Source organism: Mus musculus, chromosome 13, assembly GCF_000001635.26.
Source record: "Mus musculus strain C57BL/6J chromosome 13, GRCm38.p6 C57BL/6J".
Lineage (NCBI taxonomy): Eukaryota > Metazoa > Chordata > Mammalia > Rodentia > Muridae > Mus > Mus musculus.
The window spans coordinates 66,562,134-66,581,315 of record NC_000079.6 but is presented as its reverse complement, the minus strand read 5'-3'; the positions used below and the strand labels follow the sequence as shown (position 1 = coordinate 66,581,315).

The window sequence follows — 19,182 nt, the reverse complement described above, 5'->3', positions numbered from 1 at the left end:
TACGAGAATATACCTTCAGCTCAGCACCTCATGAAACTTACTTATAAACTGACCACATATTCAGACACATCGCAATTCTCTAAACATACAAGAAAACTGAAAGAACAACTGTATCTTATCAGACCACCATGGATAAAAACTGGTTATCAAAAAATCAAGAGAACACAAAGCTTACAAACTCATGGAGGCTACACACCTCACTACTGAATGAAAGAAATGTTATAACAGAAATAAAGGAAGAAATTAAAGACTTTTTAGAATTCAATGAAAAGGACAATTGTGCACATGCACAATCTTATAGAACACAAAGTCTCATGGGACTTACACCTTCAATATGCTGTGTTTTCCTGCTGTAACAGGGGTGCACTGCTTTCCTCTCAAATACTCTCTTCATTGTGCCATGTCTTAGCTGCTCTACATGACCCTTTCATGCCTTCGAAACTAACACCACCTGGGTAGTTCTCACACATGACCAAGTCCAGAAGCATCACAAGGTACAACTTTAGGTATCTTTGGAACACAGCATCTTTGTCCGTCCAGAAAACACTTACCAGAAGGTTCCACTTCAGTGATGCTGGTTTCTTCTTCATCACCCCTAATTTTTTATTTACAGCTAACCAACATCAATTGTCTAAGTAGTCCCTTCTACGCTTGCTTCTAAAGCCAGAGCCACAGGGACAAAGCTACTTGCTGGGGCTGGACCATGGCCTTTCTATTACATGATCACCAGCTTTCAAATTTTCAACAACTTCACACTGCCTAAGTTTGGCTGTCCTGGAACTTGCGCAGTAGATTTACCTTGAATTCAGAGATCTGTGTATCCCTGTTTATTGAATGCTGGGATAAAAAGCATGGAAAACCATGCCTGGACTTAAGCTTTTCTTCACCTAAAATTCTGCACCAGGATGACTTGATCCAGATTATCTGCTTGACTCTTATCTCCTGGGATTAACAGCATGTACCACCATGCCTGAACCTAAGAATTTCCATCTAGATGTTAAATTGAAAACTCAGGGGCTGGTGAGATGGCTCAGTGGGTAAGAGCACCGGACTGCTCTTCCAAAGGTCAGGAGTTCAAATCCCAGCAACCACATGGTGGCTCACAACCATCCATAATGAGATCTGACTCCCTCTTCTGGTGTGTCTGAAGACAGCTACAGTGTACTTACATATAATAAATAAATAAATAAATCTTTTAAAAAAAATTAAAAAAAAAAAAAGAAAGAAAACTCAGAACGGGAATCACAGTCCATCCCTTGTTAATTTGAAAAATATTTATATCTCCTTATGTGCACATGAAAAGAATAACCAGGTAACAATCATTCCTAATGTGATACAGTTCTCCTTCCTAAAACTGCAAATCCACAAGTTTACCTGGATGGAATCTTGCCTTAACATCACCTTTCTGTTAATGTCATATAATATCTTTGATCATAAGATTTAGGTTCATTAAACATCCTAGTGAGTCTGTCTTTTTCTTTCTTCCTTCCTTCCTTTCTTTCTTTCTCTCTCTCTCTCTGTCTCTCTCTCTCTCTCTCTCTCTCTCTCTCTCTCTCTCTCTCTCTCTCTCTCTCTTTCTCCTTCCTTCCTTCCTCCCTTCCTTCCTTCCATCCTTTCTAAATTTCTTTCTTTCTTTTTTTGAGGCAGGGTTTCTCTGTGTAGCCCTGTCTATCCTGGAACTCACTTTGTAGACCAGGCTGGCCTTGAACTAAGAAATCTGCCTGACTCTGCCTCCCAAGTGCTGGGATTAAAGGCACATGCCACCATAGCCAGTGAGCCTTTTCTTATTGAACCTTACATTTTACATTTTTCCATTCTAAGATTATGCTTGATCAAAACAATCACCATGAGAGTAAACACTGGACAAAGGCTATGCTGGCTTTCCTGATACTTCTTTTGTCAATGCAACACTCTTCAGACAAGGTCAAAAAGCAACAACATTCTTAAGCAAAACATCATAAAAAACATATACAGAGTTCAAATCGCTCTCCAGTACCTATGTGTTCCACATTCCTCCTAGGATGTCCCATTAAGTTCCACTTAATGCATGTACAAATCCAAAGTCTAAAATTCTACATTGCTCCAAACAAAAACATGGCCAGTCCTATCATAGCAATACTTAAGTCAGAGTGTCTTAGTCAGGGTTTCTATTCCTGCACAAACATCATGACCAAGAAGCAAGTTGGGGAGGAAAGGGTTTATTCAGCTTACACTTCCATGCTGCTGTTCATCACCAAAGGAAGTCAGGACTGGAACTCAAGCAGGTCAGGGAGCAGGAGCTGATGCAGAGGCCATGGAGGGATGTTCTTTACTGGCTTGCCTCACCTGGCTTGCTCAGCCTGCTCTCTTATAGAACCCAAGACTACCAGCCCAGAGATGGTTCCACCCACAAGGGGCCTTTCCCCCTTGATCACTAATTGAGAAAATGCCTTACAGTTTGATCTCATGGAGGCATTTCCTCAACTGAAGCTCCTTTCTCTGTGATAACCCCAGCTGTGTCAAGTTGACACAAAACTAGCCAGTACAATTGACCCCTTGTCAACTTGACACACAAACACATCACTAGTAAGCCTCAACCCTTACATTCTTATTCATCCCCAAGATCTAAATAACTTTAAAAATCCCACAGTCTTTACATATTCTTAAAATTTCAATCTCTTTAAAATATCCATCTCTTTTAAAATCCAAAGTCTTTTTACAATTAAAAGTCTCTTAACTGTGGGCTCCACTAAAACAGTTTCTTCCTTCAAGAGGGAAAATATCAGGGCACGGCCACAATCAAAAGCAAAAGTCAATCTCCAACCGTCCAATGTCTGGGATCCAACTTACGATCTTCTGGGCTCCTCCAAGGGCTTGGGTCACTTCTCCAGCCATGCCCTTTGTAGCACACACGTCATCCTCTAGGCTCCAGATGCCTGTACTCCACTGCTGCTGCTGCTCTTGGTGGTCATCTCATGGTACTGGCATCTCCAAAACACTGCATGACCCCTTCAGTCCTGGGCCATCAATTGCAACTGAGGCTGGACTTTCACCAATGGCCTTCCATGGCCTCTCACAGTGCCAAGCCTCAGCTGCTGTGCTCAACTCCTTCATGCCTTCAAAACCAGTACCACCTAGGTGACCCTTACACATTACCAAGTCCAGCCACAGCACAAGGTACAACTTTGGCTATATCTGGAACACAGCCACTGTGCTCTCAGAAAACACTTCCCAGAAGATGTCACCTCAATGATGCTGGTCTCTTCTTAATCACCGCTAATTTCTTAGCTCCAGCTAACCAGCATCAATAGTCCCAGTAATGCAAAGTTTTTGCTTTAGTAGTTCTGGTATCTTGTTAATCACAGCTGATTCTTCAGCCCCAGCTAACCAGAAGTACAGAATCTTCACAATCAAAACAGCAATGGCCCTGAAAAGAGTCTTTAATTTTCCCTCTGAAATTTCACAAGCCAGGCCTCCATCTTCTGCACTGTTCTCAACATTATCTTCCAAGCTCCTACACAACATCCCACAGAGCTCTTAACAACGAATGGATCTTCAAGACCAAAGTTCCAAAGTCCTTCCACAGACCTCCCCAAAACATGGTCAGGTTGTCACAGGAATACCCCACTCTGCTGGTACCAATTTGTCTTAGTCAGGGTTTCTATTCCTGCACAAACATCATGACCAAGAAGCAAGTTGGGGAGGAAAGGGTTTATTCGGCTTACACTTCCATGCTGCTGTTCATCACCAAAGGAAGTCAGGACTGGAACTCAAGCAGGTCAGGGAGCAGGAGCTGATGCAGAGGCCATGGAGGGATGTTCTTTACTGGCTTGCCTCACCTGGCTTGCTCAGCCTGCTCTCTTATAGAACCCAAGACTACCAGCCCAGAGATGGTTCCACCCACAAGGGGCCTTTCCCCCTTGATCACTAATTGAGAAAATGCCTTACAGTTTGATCTCATGGAGGCATTTCCTCAACTGAAGCTCCTTTCTCTGTGATAACCCCAGCTGTGTCAAGTTGACACAAAACTAGCCAGTACACAGAGGTACTAACTTCTGTCTTAGAAAGAATTTCCATTGCTCAGAAGACAAACTGTGTCCAAGGCAACTGTTTTAAAGGTAAATATTTAATTGGGCCTGGCTTAGAGTTTCAAATACTTAGTTTATTACCATTATAGCAGGAAGCATGGCAGCATGAATGCAGCTATGATGCTAAAGAAGGAGCTGAGAGTTCTCCATCTTCATGAGAAGGCTGGCAGGAAGAGACTATCTTCCAGGCAAACAATAGGTGGGGCTGTTTTATACTGGATAAAGCTCCAAACACCACCACCCCAGTAATTCACTTCCTTCAAAAAAGTAACATCTATTCCTACAAGACACACCTACTAATAGTGCCACTGCTTAGGGCCAAGCATATTCAAATTAACATAGTTTATATCTACTATAAATACTTTCATACATTTAAATATGATTAGGACATGCAAAGGCTTTACCACATTGGTTATATTGATAAGGTTTCTCTCTAGTATGTGTTCTTTTATGTATTCAGAGACTACAGTGGCATGTAAAGGATATTTCAACTTGACAACATTCACAAATGTTGGGAGCCAACCTGCAGCTCACAAGAAAAGGAGTACACCTGGGAGGCAAACTGGAGCTGAAAGAGAACTAGACGGTCAAGAGAAATAATGGAGCTAAGTCAAGGTTCCTGATCAAAGCTCAAATGTTTAATAGCAAATGTGCTTCTAAAGGGGAGGAGACCCATTCCTGCCAATCCATTCTTGGTGCCTGGAATCAGCTGCAGGTGAGGATAGTGCAGGACAGGGTGTAGTCTCTGGAATATCTCAGGGGCCTCTCAGCAGGCAGCAACCTCTTGAAGGAGAACAGCAGCAGTGGCTTAACAACAGAGCCATCTAGGCAGGAAGGCTCCACCCAAGGTGGTCTAATTCTCAGTGGCAGCAAGGTCAAAGTCTGGATCAGCCTGCTTCAGGCTGGGAGAGCCTACTCAAAATATTTCTCTCCATTATGTGTTCTTTTATGTCTTTGGGGACTATAGTGACATGCATAGACTTTTCCACATTCATTGCATTTGTAAGGTTTCTCTAAAACGTGTGTTCCTTTAAATATTTAAAGAGTACAGTGACACGCAAAGGCTTTAACACATTTATTACAATCACAGGGCTTCTCTCAACTATGTGCTCATTTATGTACTTGGAAATGACTATGATATGCAAAGGTTTTCTCATATCAATTACATTCATAAGGTTTCTCTCCTGCACATTTTTTTCGTGTGTTTGGAGAAGACTGTGGCCTCGAAAGGGTTTACCTTATTCATTATATTCATGCAGGTTTTCTGCCATATGTGTTCTTTTATGTATGGGGTGATGACTGTGTCACACAAGGGATTAGTACTCTGGAAAAATGGAAAGAGTTACTTTTATGAATGTGTTCTTTTAAGTAGTTGCAGATGAGAGTAAATTGCCAAGGTTTTTACCACAGTGATTACAATAATGAGGGTTCTCCCCAGTGTGCTATATTTTGTGTACGTGGGAAGAATTATGACATGCAAAGGCTTTACTGCATTGATAATCTTCATGAGGTTTCTCTCTTGTATGTGATCTTTTATGTCATTGCAGATGACTGTGACTTGAAATGCTTTACAACACTGATTACATTCATAAGGTTTCTCTCCTGTGTGTGTACTGTTAAAATAATGGAGATTACAAAGTTCTAAAGTCTTTACCACATTGATTATATTCATGAGGTTTCTTTCCAGTATGGGATCTTTTATTTTTTGGAGACAAGTGGAACATGCAAAGACTTCATTACCACATTGCATACATTCATAAGGTTACTCTCCAAAATGGGTTCGTTCTTTTATCTATTTGAGATAATTACTTTGTGAAAAGGCTTTTACTACATTGATTACATTAAGATTTCTCTCCACTATGTGTTATTTTTAATGTCTTTGTTGACTTCTCCTTTGTGAATAGTCTTTCCACATTGATAATTATCCTAAGATTACTCTCTAGTATGGGTTCTTTTATGACATTGGAGATAACTGGATGTAGCAAAGGCTTTACCACATTGATTACATTCATAAGGTTTCTCTCCAGTATGGGTTCTTTTATGAATTTGGAGAGAAGCAGGTCTTGTAAAGGCTTTACCACATTGGTTACATTCATAAGGTTTCTCTCCAGTATGGGTTCTTTTATGAATTTGGAGATAAGCAGGTCTTGCAAAGGCTTTACCACATTGATTACATTCATAAGGTTTCTCTCCAGTATGGGTTCTTTTATGACATTGGAGAGAACTGGGTGTAGCAAAGGCTTTACCACATTGATTACATTCATATGGTTTTTCTCCAGTATGGTTTCTTTTATGACAGTGGAGATGACTGGATGTAGCAAAGGCTTTCCCACATTGATTACATTCATAAGGTTTCTCTCCAGTATGGGTTCTTTTATGACATTGGAGATGACTGGATGTAGCAAAGGCTTTACCACATTGATTACATTCATAAGGTTTCTCTCCAGTATGGGTTCTTTTATGAATTTGGAGATAAGCAGGTCTTGCAAAGGCTTTACCACATTGATTACATTCAAAAGGTTTCTCTCCAGTATGGGTTCTTTTATGACGTTGGAGATAACTGGGTCTTGCAAAGGCTTTACCACATTGATTACATTCATAAGGTTTCTCTCCAGTATGGGTTCTTTTATGATATCTGAGACTACTGTGACAGGAAAAGGCTTTACCACATTGATTACATTCATAAGGTTTCTCTCCAGTATGGGTTCTTTTATGATATTGGATATGAGCGGGTCTTGCAAAGACTTTACCACATTGATTACATTCATAGAGTTTCTTCCACCTATGAGTTCTTACATGCCTAGAATGATAATTGGCACATGTGAAAGCTTTAACACACTCATTACCTTTATCAATCGTTTTATCCATATTAATAAATTTTACAGGTTGGTCTAATAATAAAGAATTATCAGATCTCAAGCTTTTATCACTTTGCATGTTCATGGTGTTCTCCCTCACTATGGGTTGTTTTCCCTCTTTGAAAACAGCTGTGATGGTAAGAGCATTTATAACATGGCTCATATATATATGTAACAACCTTTTTCTATATGAGATTCCTATATGACCTATTTCCTGTACCTGAAGAACAAGGAAACAATGCAGAGCTTTTTGCAACTGATTGCATTCATAATTTCCCTGTAGTGTGAATCACAGCACATTAGCACTGTGAAGCAGGACAAACAGATGAATTTCCACATTTTTCCTCAGTGTGACTTTGAAGATGTTCTCAGTAAAGTAAGAAAACCAATTAATCAAAAACTCCTATCACGTTCAGAAAGTCTAACAAAGTCAGAAAACTACATATTTTCTCATTGTTCTGGAAAGAGGTGTGTTTCTATTTTCAGTGTTCATAGACTCTCATGGTTTTGTCCATTTGACACTTGATATATCCATTAAAAGAAAACAAATGAAAGTTTTCCACATTGTATTCACAACACTTGACATTTTGTTCCTTGTAGACATGCTATATATGGATTAAGGTTTCTCCACTCAACATTCTTGACTCTCATAAACTGACCTCTCAATAAAGTTAGGAATGAGTCTGCAAGAATATAAGTATCACCAACTTTACCTTGGAATATTTGCTTTCTAGAAGGTAATATGTATGTATATATATATATATATATATATCACTATTCAATGTGCAACATTTAAATATTATGAGACTATACAGAGTGTAGTTCCATAGCATAGGTTTAATGGAGCTACAAATCAAATAAAGGGAACTCTTAAGGCATTGTTTCCTTGCTTCCATTCTTAGAGGAATGCCTTGGAACCACAAATCAGATAATAGAATCTGAGGTACACGGACTTGCAAGAATATCATAATCAAAGTTACAGGTAATGGACTGATATTTGACACTCTTGCTTTTCTTTAGAACTTCCAGAACTTATTACAATTTCCTCACAGACATATTTGTATCAGCTTGAACATGAAAATTACCTTGTATGTCTTTGAGAACTTTGACATGGTTCTTCAATATGATGGTCTTCCCATTTGTAGCCTAAAATACAGCAAAGAAAATGAATGATATCTTATTAGAAATTAGGAATAATTGAAGTTACTGTAAATTTTCACAGCTGTGAACCTGATTTATTCACCTCAATATTACTTGTTCTCAATTTAAATAACAGAAGATCATCAATAACCAAAACACATTTGTTCCCTTAATTTGAAAAGCAAAAGAAAATTCACAGTCTTACCTATAGAAGTAAGGTTCCAGTAGGTCTCCAACATCACGTCTTTGTAGAGATTCATCTGGGAAGGATCCAGCAAATTCCATTCTTCTTTAGTGAAGTTCACATGCACATCGTCAAAAGTCACTGCATCCTAAAATATCCCAGAAATGTGTACAATACAAAGCATGATACTAACATCACTACTTGTTTCCTGACACAGAAGTTGTATTCTAATCACCATGTCTTTTTAGAAGGAAATTCAATTATAATGTTCACCTATGTTGCTATTGAACCTTTTGCCTAGGAGATAGCCTTGCAAAGGAAATGCCAATTGAGAGGGAGATTGCAAGGGGATACAGATGAACAGTACAAAGCCCACATCTGAGAAACTGTATGAACAATTAGTAACTACAAAAATATTGGACAAGATGGAGGTATTTGCTCATGACTTTAATCAGAGGCACAGGAAGGTGTATTTCCTCAATCTGGAGGCCTGCATCATCTATGCAACCGATTCCAGGACAGCAAAAGTTACACATTAAGACTCTCACTCCCCCTGCAAATGTCACCCAAGGAAACAGAAATGATAGAAAGAACCCATAGTTCTGCACTGAAATTCCTACAAAGAATTATACATTAACTGCAGTTCTGTATTCATCTTGTACAAACATGAAGTACACCAGTTTAAATTGCAACATTAATAAAATTTTTCTAAAAGAGAATGAATTTTTAAAGAGTTACAAATGGACCAATTAAAATACTAGTAGTATAAATGTTCATCACAAATATGCAAGATAGGGCAGGAGAAATAGCTCAACTGTGGAAAGCTCTTGCTGGTCTTCCATATAATTGTGGTCAATATTTAGCATTTACATGGGGACCAGCAACTACCTAGCCATTACTTCAAGATCAGGCGTTCTGATACCACCTACTGACAACAGTAAAAATGATGCACACATGATATTCATATTCATGCACACAGAAAAATAATTACATTTATCAAAAATCAAAGAACAAACAAAAGAGTTAGGCAGATCATCATATACCCAGAATTCAATGACTCTGAAGCCTCAGGTAGTATTGGTGTCATGAGCATATGTCATCCTGGAAAATAGAATATAACCTATAGATTTAGTGAAATTTCAAAATTGAAGATGTGGATAAAGAACTGCACAGAAGCATATGTTTATTGTACAAAAACATGATAGGTGGCTGATGTGGTGTCTATACCTACTAACAGGACAAAAAGGGTTTCACAGAGAAATTTTACCTCAAACAACAAAATCCAAAATAATAAAATTAAAAACATAAAACCACCAGGCTTGCAAAATAGCTTAGCATTGAATAGCAAATGTGTCTACTGTATCGTATGTGATTTAGGGACAGAGACCAAATGGTGAATGTATGGGTGCATGAGAAGAAAGACCCTCACTCCCCTTCAAATGTCACCCAAGGAAACAGAAATGATAGAAAGAACCGATAGTTCTGCACTGAAGTTCCTACAAAGAATTATACATTAACTGAAGTTCTGTATTCATCTTGCAGAAACATGAGGTACACCAGTTTAAACTGTAACATTAATAAAATTTTGCTAAAATTTTGAATTATGAAAATTATGAATCAGTTTAAACCACAACGCTGTAGACACAAAGAACAGCATTTGTCCTGTCAAAGAGAAATGCAGAGGCAAAGCTGGATCAGAGACTGAGGGAATGGCCATGAAAACTTGCCCAAGTAGAGACATATCCCATTTTATTTGTAACAACTAGAAACTGCAAACAAGCCAGATGTCCCTCTACTGAAATACGTATACAGAAAATGCGGTTTATTTACAAAATGGAATACTAATAGGCTATTAAAAACAAGGACATCATGAATTTTCCAGGCCAATGGATACAGGTAGAAACTATCATCCTGAGTGAGGTAACCCAGAAACAAAATGACATGAATGTATGCACTCACTTACAAGTGAACATTAACCATAAAGTACAGGATATCCACACTATATTCCATAGAATCAAAGAAGCTAAACAAGAAGAAAAGCCCTAATGAGCATTGTTGAATCTCGTTCAAAAGGGGAATAAAACAGTCAGAGGAGGCAGATGGAAGAAAGAGAGAACTGGATGGGAGAGTGAATAAGTAAGGGGAAGGGTGAGTGTCCAGGAACAGGTGTTGTGAGAGACAAGAGATGGTCAGAGGGTCAGGAATATGAATGGAATTCTGCAGCTTGAGGGGGAGGGGTATGGAAGGGTGGGGAATCTTTAGGTTGTGCCAGAGACCAGGAATGAGAGGTCACCAAGGATAATATGGGGGTGATCTTAGTTGATATGCATGGCAGAGAGTTTTGGACCCTCAAGAGGCCACATCTTGCTACCAGGAAGGACCCACTAGAGAGAATTAAGCACAGTAAATGAACCAAATATATTTGCTCCCAAAATTGGTCCTGTCTACAAGAAATGCAGGCACAAAGATGGAGCAGAGACTGAGGGATTGGACAAATGATACCCTGACCAACTTGAGACCCATCCCATGGGCAAGCACGTATCCTGACATTAGTGATGGTCCTTTGTTATACTTGCAGACAGTAGCTTAGCATAACTCTGAGAATCTCCATCCAGCACCTGACTGAAAGATGCAGAGACTCACAGCCTATCATTGGACAGGGCTCATGGAGTCTTTTGGAAGTGTTGGGGGAAAGGATTGAGGGCCTGCAAAGGAACAGGAAGTCTATTAGAAGATCCAGCGAGTCAACTATCAGGTACACTAGGAGATTCTCAGAGAGTGACCCACCAGCCAAAGAGCAAACACAGGGTGGGCCAAGGCCCCACCACATATGTAGTAAATGTGCTTCAGTCTTCACATGGTTGCTGAAACAAATAGAGTGGGGGGATGTCCCTTAAGGTGTTGTCTGTCTGTCCAACCTGTTCCCCTAACTTGGTTGCCTTGTCTGACCTTTGACTTGTCTTGTTTGGGGGATACTCAAGTGGTCCCCACTCCCTGGGTAGATGAAAAGGAGTTAAGGATGAGGGACTGTGTAATGTAGAAAGGGGAGGGGGTTGCAGTAGGAATGTATATTGAATATATATATTAATGGGAAAAGTGAACAAATACATATAAATAGAATAAAAATATACAAATCAGGCAATTATTTTTAAACTTTTCCCTACTCAATATCTCATAGAAAATCCTGAATAAGAAATATTTTTGGCCAAATGTTACACAAATGACCTCTAGCTAAAGTTTTCACAGAGTCGATTTCCCACGGACATACTGTGAACTCCACTTCCTCTGGCTGCATTACTGCTAACACTCGAATCTTTCAGGTTCTATGACTACAACCGTTAAGCTCCACCTACAGATTTCTATGACTTTTGACATCTCAAGTTTTAATATTTCCCACATTCCTCCAAAAGAGAACATAGATTCTGTTCAGCAGCAAAATCACCTTTTTATACCAATTTTTGTTGTTGTTCTAACTTGCTACTCTGCTGTTGAATAGACTCCTGCAAGCAAAAGCATCTCAGGCAGTAGATGGTTGCTGTACATGGTTCAGTCAGATCACTGTCCACCATTCTGTAAAGTTAGAATAGAAACTGGAGCTAGAATATGAAGGAAAAATAATGAAGAACAAACACTGTTTCTTGGCTTGTTCTCTTACTTGTTCACTGTCCTATGCTTAGCTAGCGCTCATAAAGCCCAGGCCCACTTGCTTAAGAATATTGCCTCCCTCAGTAGAAAAGCCTTCCCAAAATACCATCAACACTATCTCTCACAGACATAGCAACCAGCCATTCTGATGAGGGCACACCTTCAATTGAGGTTCCTTCCTATGTCTGTAGCTCTGAAATGTTGAGAACCGAAGACAATTATGACATGGCGACAATAATAACTGAGGAAATTGTAAAAGCCCAAAACCAATGTGCTAACCATATCAATTACAGGAACACATTAAAACAATCATCCATCCTGACCAAGTAGGTTTCATCCCAGGGATGCAGGGATGGTTTAATATACGGAAATCCATCAATGTAATCCAGTATATAACCAAACTCAAAGACAAAAACCACATGATCATCTCGTTAGATGCTCAGAAAGCATTTGACAAAATCCAACACCCATTCATGATAAAAGTCTTGGAAATATCAGAAATTCAAGGCCCATACCTAAACATGATAAAAGCAATCTACAGCAAACCAATAGCCAACATCAAAGTAAATGGTGAGAAGCTGGAAGCAATCCCACTAAAATCAGGGACTAGACAAGGCTATCCACTCTCGCCCTACCTATTCAACATTGTACTTGAAGTCCTAGCCAGAGCAATTAGACAACAAAAGGAGATCAAGGGGATACAAATTGGAAAGGAAGAAGTCAAAATATCACTTTTTGCAGATGATATGATAGTATATATAAGTGACCCTAAAAATTCCACCAGAGAACTCCTAAGCGTGATAAACAGCTTCAATGAAGTAGCTGGATATAAAATTAACTCACACAAGTCAATGGCCTTTCTGTATACAAAGGATAAACAGGCTGAGAAAGAAATTAGGGAAACAACACCCTTCTCAATAGTCACAAATAATATAAAATACCTTGGCGTGACTCTAACTAAGGAAGTGAAAGATCTGTATGATAAGAACTTCAAGTCTCTAAAGAAAGAAATTAAAGAAGATCTCAGAAGATGGAAAGATCTCCCATGCTCATGGATTGGCAGGATCAACATTGTAAAAATGGCTATCTTGCCAAAAGCAATCTACAGATTCAATGCAATCCCCATCAAAATCCCAACTCAATTCTTCAACGAATTAGAAAGGGCAATCGGCAGATTCATCTGGAATAACAAAAAACCGAGGATAGCAAAAACTCTTCTCAAGGATAAAAGAACCTCTGATGGAATCACCATGCCGGACCTAAAACTGTACTACAGAGCAATTGTGATCAAAACTGCATGGTACTGGTATAGTGACAGACAAGTAGACCAATGGAACAGAATTGAAGACCCAGAGATGAACCCACACACCTATGGTCACTTGATCTTTGACAAGGGAGCTAAAACCATCCAGTGGAAAAAAGACAGCATTTTCAACAAATGGTGCTGGCACAACTGGCGGTTATCATGTAGAAGAATGCGAATTGATCCATTTCTATCTCCTTGTACTAAGGTCAAATCTAAGTGGATTAAGGAACTCCACATAAAACCAGAGACACTGAACCTTATAGAGGAGAAAGTAGGGAAAAGCCTCGAAGATATGGGTACAGGGGAAAAATTCCTGAATAGAACAGCAATGGCTTGTGCTGTAAGATCAAGAATCGATAAATGGGACCTCATAAAATTGCAAAGCTTCTGCAAAGCAAAAGATACTGTCAATAAGACAAAAAGGCCACCAACAGATTGGGAAAGGATCTTTACCTATCCCAAATCGGATAGGGGACTAATATCCAATATATATAAAGAACTCAAGAAGGTGGACTCCAGAAAATCATATAACCCCATTAAAAAATGGGGCTCGGAGCTGAACAAAGAATTCTCACCTGAGGAATACCGAATGGCAGAGAAACACCTGAAAAAAATGTTCAACATCCTTAATCATCAGGGAAATGCAAATCAAATCAACCCTGAGATTCCACTTCACTCCAGTCAGAATGGCTAAGATCAAAAACTCAGGTGACAGCAGATGTTGGCGAGGATGTGGAGAAAGGGGAACATTCCTCCATTGTTGGTGGGATTGCAAGCTTGTACAACCACTCTGGAAATCAGTCTGGTGGTTCCTCAGAAAATTGGACATAGTACTACCGGAGGATCCCGCAATACCTCTCCTGGGCATATATCCAGAAGATGTCCCAACCGGTAAGAAGAACACATGCTCCACTATGTTCATAGCAGCCTTGCTTATAATAGCCAGAAGCTGGAAAGAACCCAGATGCCCCTCAACAGAGGAATGGATACAGAAAATGTGGTACATTTACACAATGGAATACTACTCAGCTATTAAAAAGAATGAATTTATGAAATTCCTAGGCAAATGGATGCACCTGGAGGGTATCATCCTGAGTGAAGTAACCCAATCACAAAGGAACTCGCACAATATGTACTCACTTATAAGTGGATAATAGCCCAGAAACTTAGGATACCCAAAATATAAGATACAAATTGCCAAACGCATGAAATTCAAGAAGAACGAAGACCAAAGTGTGGACACTTTACCCTTTCTTAGAAATGGGAACAAAACACCCATAGAAGGAGTTACAGAGACAAAATTTGGAGCTGTGATGAAAGGATGGACCATCTAGTGACTGTCATATGCAGGGATCCATCCCATAATCAGCTTCCAAATGCTGACACCATTGCATACACTAGCAAGATTTCGCTGAAAGGACCCAGTTATAGATCTCTCTTGTGAGACTATGCCGGGGCCTAGCAAACACAGAAGGGGATGATCACAGTCAGCTATTGGATGGGTCACACGGCCCCTAATGGAGGAGCTAGAGAAATTACCCAAGGAGCTAAAGGGAACTGCAACCCTATAGGTGCAACAATAATATGAACTAACCAGTACCCGGGAGCTCTTGTCTTTAGCTGCATATGTATCAAAAGATGGCCTAGTCGGCCATCACTGGAAAGACAGGCCCATTGGACTTGCAAACTTTATATGCCCCAGTACAGGGGAATGCCAGGGCCAAAAAGGGGAAGTGGGTGGGTAGGGGATTGGGGGGGTGGGTATTGGGGACCTTTGGGATAGCATTGAAAATGTAAATGAGGAAAATACCTAATTAAAAAAAAAAGACTGAAGGAAAAAAAAAAAGAGAGAGGTGGAGTTGTGGCTGAGCCAGGAAAAAATGGGGAGGTCACCTGGCTTAGAGCAGGGCAGGATACACTGGAATGAGGAGTTCAGAGGCTTTGCTGCTCTGGTGTGAGGTATCTTTAACCCCACGTTCCCTGGCTAGTGCTACCAAAGAGGTGGCTAAAGCAGCTGGAAGGTGAACAGAGAAGCACATTGCACCACAAGCCTAGAAATAACACTGCTGGTCTAATGAGATATGTTAACTTTGTTGCAGTGGATGAAGAACAACTTTCCCTCTAATGACAGTTCTGAGTCCAAAACTACAGAGTCACATATGGACTGGGAACAGGGTTGATCAGGAGGGGGAAAATGAGGTCTTTGTCCTTTCCACCCTGTAAAACAGGATAGGGAGACCCTGGTTTTGCCCTGGATTGGGTCTCCAAGAGCTCTCTATAATGGGCAATCTAGTGGGTGTAGGTCCTCTTAGGAAGAAGGATTTAACCCCAGATGATGATTTAGTCACTAAATCAATTGGGATGGGAAAAAAATCTTATTTCCTCTCTCTCAGTCACAGAATAATAAAGTACCACACACATGAGAGAAAGTCACAAGGTGTCAGTAAAGGCTACCCAGCAGATTCATACATGTGTACAGAGGAGAAGATGAAGACAGGATGGTAGCTGTGAGTCATGAAGCAGGGTTTCAAGTCTGCTCTAACCCTCCAAGCACTTTAGACCAAGGGCGCACCATCCTCTATACCAGACTATGGAACGTCTTCCAAGGCCCTGTGGCTACAACTCTCCAGTGCACCCACTTTACCATGGTTCCAAGTTCACTTTAGTCATCTCCCTCCAGGAATAATCAAGAAAAATAGGAAAACCAAGATACACAGATACAAATGTAACAGACAAGCCATTGAACAAAGAACATCAATGACACATGCTAACAGCTGGCCTTTTAACATCTCTGTTCTGATTCCTGGAAGTCTTGGAGTGTCAGTCAACACACCAAGATATTATACCCAAGTCACAGGGACCTCAATGGCAACCAAGGATCTTATTGAAATTCAAACACACAATGTTTTTATTATGGGCTCAGTAACAAGGTCTGTCTCCAGTCAACCTGGCATGAGGTCCAAAATGAGAGACCAAGTCTAGAGGTGCTGGACATATATTGTAGTTACAGCAAGGCTGGGGAATTTCCACACAATAGATACAGTGGAAAAATGGTTGTTTGCAGTAAGGGAGAGGAGTGAAAACATGGGGGAAGGAATAGCTGTGCACAAGAAGACCTGCAGACAGGCACACAGAGAGAGACCAGAGAGAGACAGCCACAAGTGTAGGGAAATAGAATGGGGGTGGGGGGAGAGCATGTGCAGAGAACAGAGACAGGGAACACAGCACAGAGCTGCTGTACCTGTTGGTCCATGTATATAAAGCACACCTGACAACAGCATCAGGTGATGGAGACAGGTAACAACTTAAGCATTTGCTAAGTCCCTAAGAGAAGGCCATTGAATATGCTGTACACTGTCAACCAGAGAGGCAAGGTTCACCCTTGGTCCAGGAAGGGAAGAGAGACTATCAGGCATTAGAGATGAATAGAAAAAAATAATAAATTGGTCAAAAAATATGGATTCCAAATGTTTCCTGGCACTAAATAACCAGGAATTCTGCAACATATGAGAAGGTGAAAAGTAGAAATTATTGGAATAGAAGAAGAATATCAGCTCAAAGGTCTAGAAAATATTTTCAGTGAAATTATGAATGAAAAATTTTCTAAACTAAAGAAGAAAATACCTATTAAAGTACAAGAAGCATCCAAAATAGCAAATAGATTGGACCAAAAAAGTCCTTTTGCCACATAACAGTCAAAACTCTAAACATGTAAAGCAAAGAAATATGAAAAACTGCAACAGAAAAAATTAAAAACTAAATAAAACAAAAACTAGTAACGTATGGAAGCAGACCTATTAGCTTCATATCTGTCTTCTCAATGTCTACTAGAAAAGACATCAGTGTTTGGACAGTTTTGTGCTGCACAGTGAAAGAAACCACCCATGTTTCTACAAGAAAGCAACTGGTCCAAATGTTTTGGAGAGATTCAGAATCAGCTATGATAATGAAGTTATTCAGAGGTCACTGCCTGAGACCTCACACGTGTTCCCATCTGGGTGATGCTTCCCATGCAGCCCCAAAAAGGACCCACACCCCAGCTCTCACTGCTCAACCACCTGCCCCTACCGATTGTGGGCAGTGATCCTGTGCTCACCATGTCTAAATCTCAGAGCTTCCTGAGGTCCCCTCAATGCACCCAACAGCAGATCTCAGAGCAGGACACAGAGAACCATTCAAGCCAGCACAGCCACAGCAATCTAGTAGAAAGGCACCCGGAAGATCCCGCCTCTTTGTCTGACTGGCATGTCTGCCTGGAGACCTTGATTGGCCAGTGAGTCTTACCCCTCCTCAAGGTTGAAGTGTGCTTCCTGTCGAAGGCTGGAGCTTTTCCAGATCTCTGGAGCCCTTTTCAGCTCATTAGCATTTGTGCTTGCCCTGGGGGAAGAATCCACCATTCCAGCTCAGGCAATCAGCTGCCAGCTCCTCCCCTCTGTGAGCAATGATCCTAACTTCAGACCTTGCCTGAACATTCTTCATAGCACTTGCGTTCTTTTTCCTGAAATCAAGGTGAGTAGCTTGAATAGCGCATTACTCTAGCTGCATTGTAGGTATCAATCTGACCCAGGAATGGAAGAGTGGCCAGGCTATTAACATTAAAAAGGAATTTTAGAAAACAGGAGGCTTTTTAAAATATATGTAGATTGCCAAAAGAAACCATAGCCTAGATTAAAGATGGATCTCAAGGGTTGTTAGGATTAGGGTTAGGGTGGTTAGGAAAATAAGGGTTGAGGTTTAAGATAGGGTAAGAGGTTGGGGGTAAGTCCCAGGGTTAGGCTCAGGGTTAGGGTTAAGTTGGCCACCATTATTTTTGATGGTTCTACTGAGTCAATAGTATCCTGTTACACAAAGAAGAAATATCATGGTTAGGGCTAGGCTCAGGGTTAGGGCAATGGATTTGCTATGCTATGTGTAATCAGCTTTTATCTTTTCTCTCATCTGCCTTACTAGTCCTCTTTTTCATATCATCATCTATTTTCCTGCCCCCAGAAAAGTGGAAAGTAGGTTATCCAAGAATCTGGAACTTCCTGATGGGAAATTTCTTTACTTTACCAAGGGGCCCAATTCACATAGAACAGAAAACCACTACTGCATTGGTTGATCTAAGTTTCACTTGGGGATCCTCATAAGATGGAAGCAATCATGGAACTTGGTGCCCTTCTTTGATAATGATTTCATCAATACAGCATAGGCCATGTGTCTTCACCACAGATTTAGTTAATATAACCATATGGTTCAAGACAAAATGGTGGACAACATGATTCTTGATGGTACAACTGAATCAGTAGTATCCCGATTATACAAAGAAGAAATATTAGGCCTACTATATCTTAATGTTTTGTTTTGTTCTTTTTCTTATAGATTCTACCTTCCATACTTAATGGTTTCTCAAATGAACCTTAAGGTTTTTCCAGCCATATAATTCCAAAACTAGCATCCTAACACAGGAAGCAAAGACTTTGATATTCACAAAACCAATCAGATAATCAAAGAATAAGTTTCAAAAGCTGTTCAGACTGATGCCAGCATACAACATTTATGCTACCTGCTTCTGGGCCTCACTGTCAGTTATTTACACAGGTAATTTTCCTATGAAATAAAATGCCCTTCAGGATGCTTTTGCTCTAGACATGTCTGGTTTACTTTCTACCCAAACGAAAAATATGCTTACTAAAGATCTCCATGTGAAGTTTTCACATGACAATCAAAATTATGAAAAAGTAATCTCAGACAAGCAATACACACAAAATTATCGTTTATTATTTGTTTTTATTAATATACACATATTCACATGGTTTAGAATATATACATGGTGTGTCATTCACATCATGTAATTAATAGCAAACAAATTACAAGTAAAGTATCTGGTTAACTTGGCCAAAGTTAATTTTACTAATAATAAACTACAATTAAAAGTCATCTGAATAAATGAAATTATTTAATGAATAAATCCCCAGGGGTAAAATATATTTGAAATGATAA

General features: G+C 39.9%; 2 pseudogenes; one reads left to right on the top strand and one right to left on the bottom strand.

The window, feature by feature from the left end:
- Nucleotides 6,020-6,869, bottom strand: Gm10769 (predicted pseudogene 10769; annotated as a pseudogene).
- Nucleotides 15,155-15,371, top strand: Gm49399 (predicted gene 49399; annotated as a pseudogene).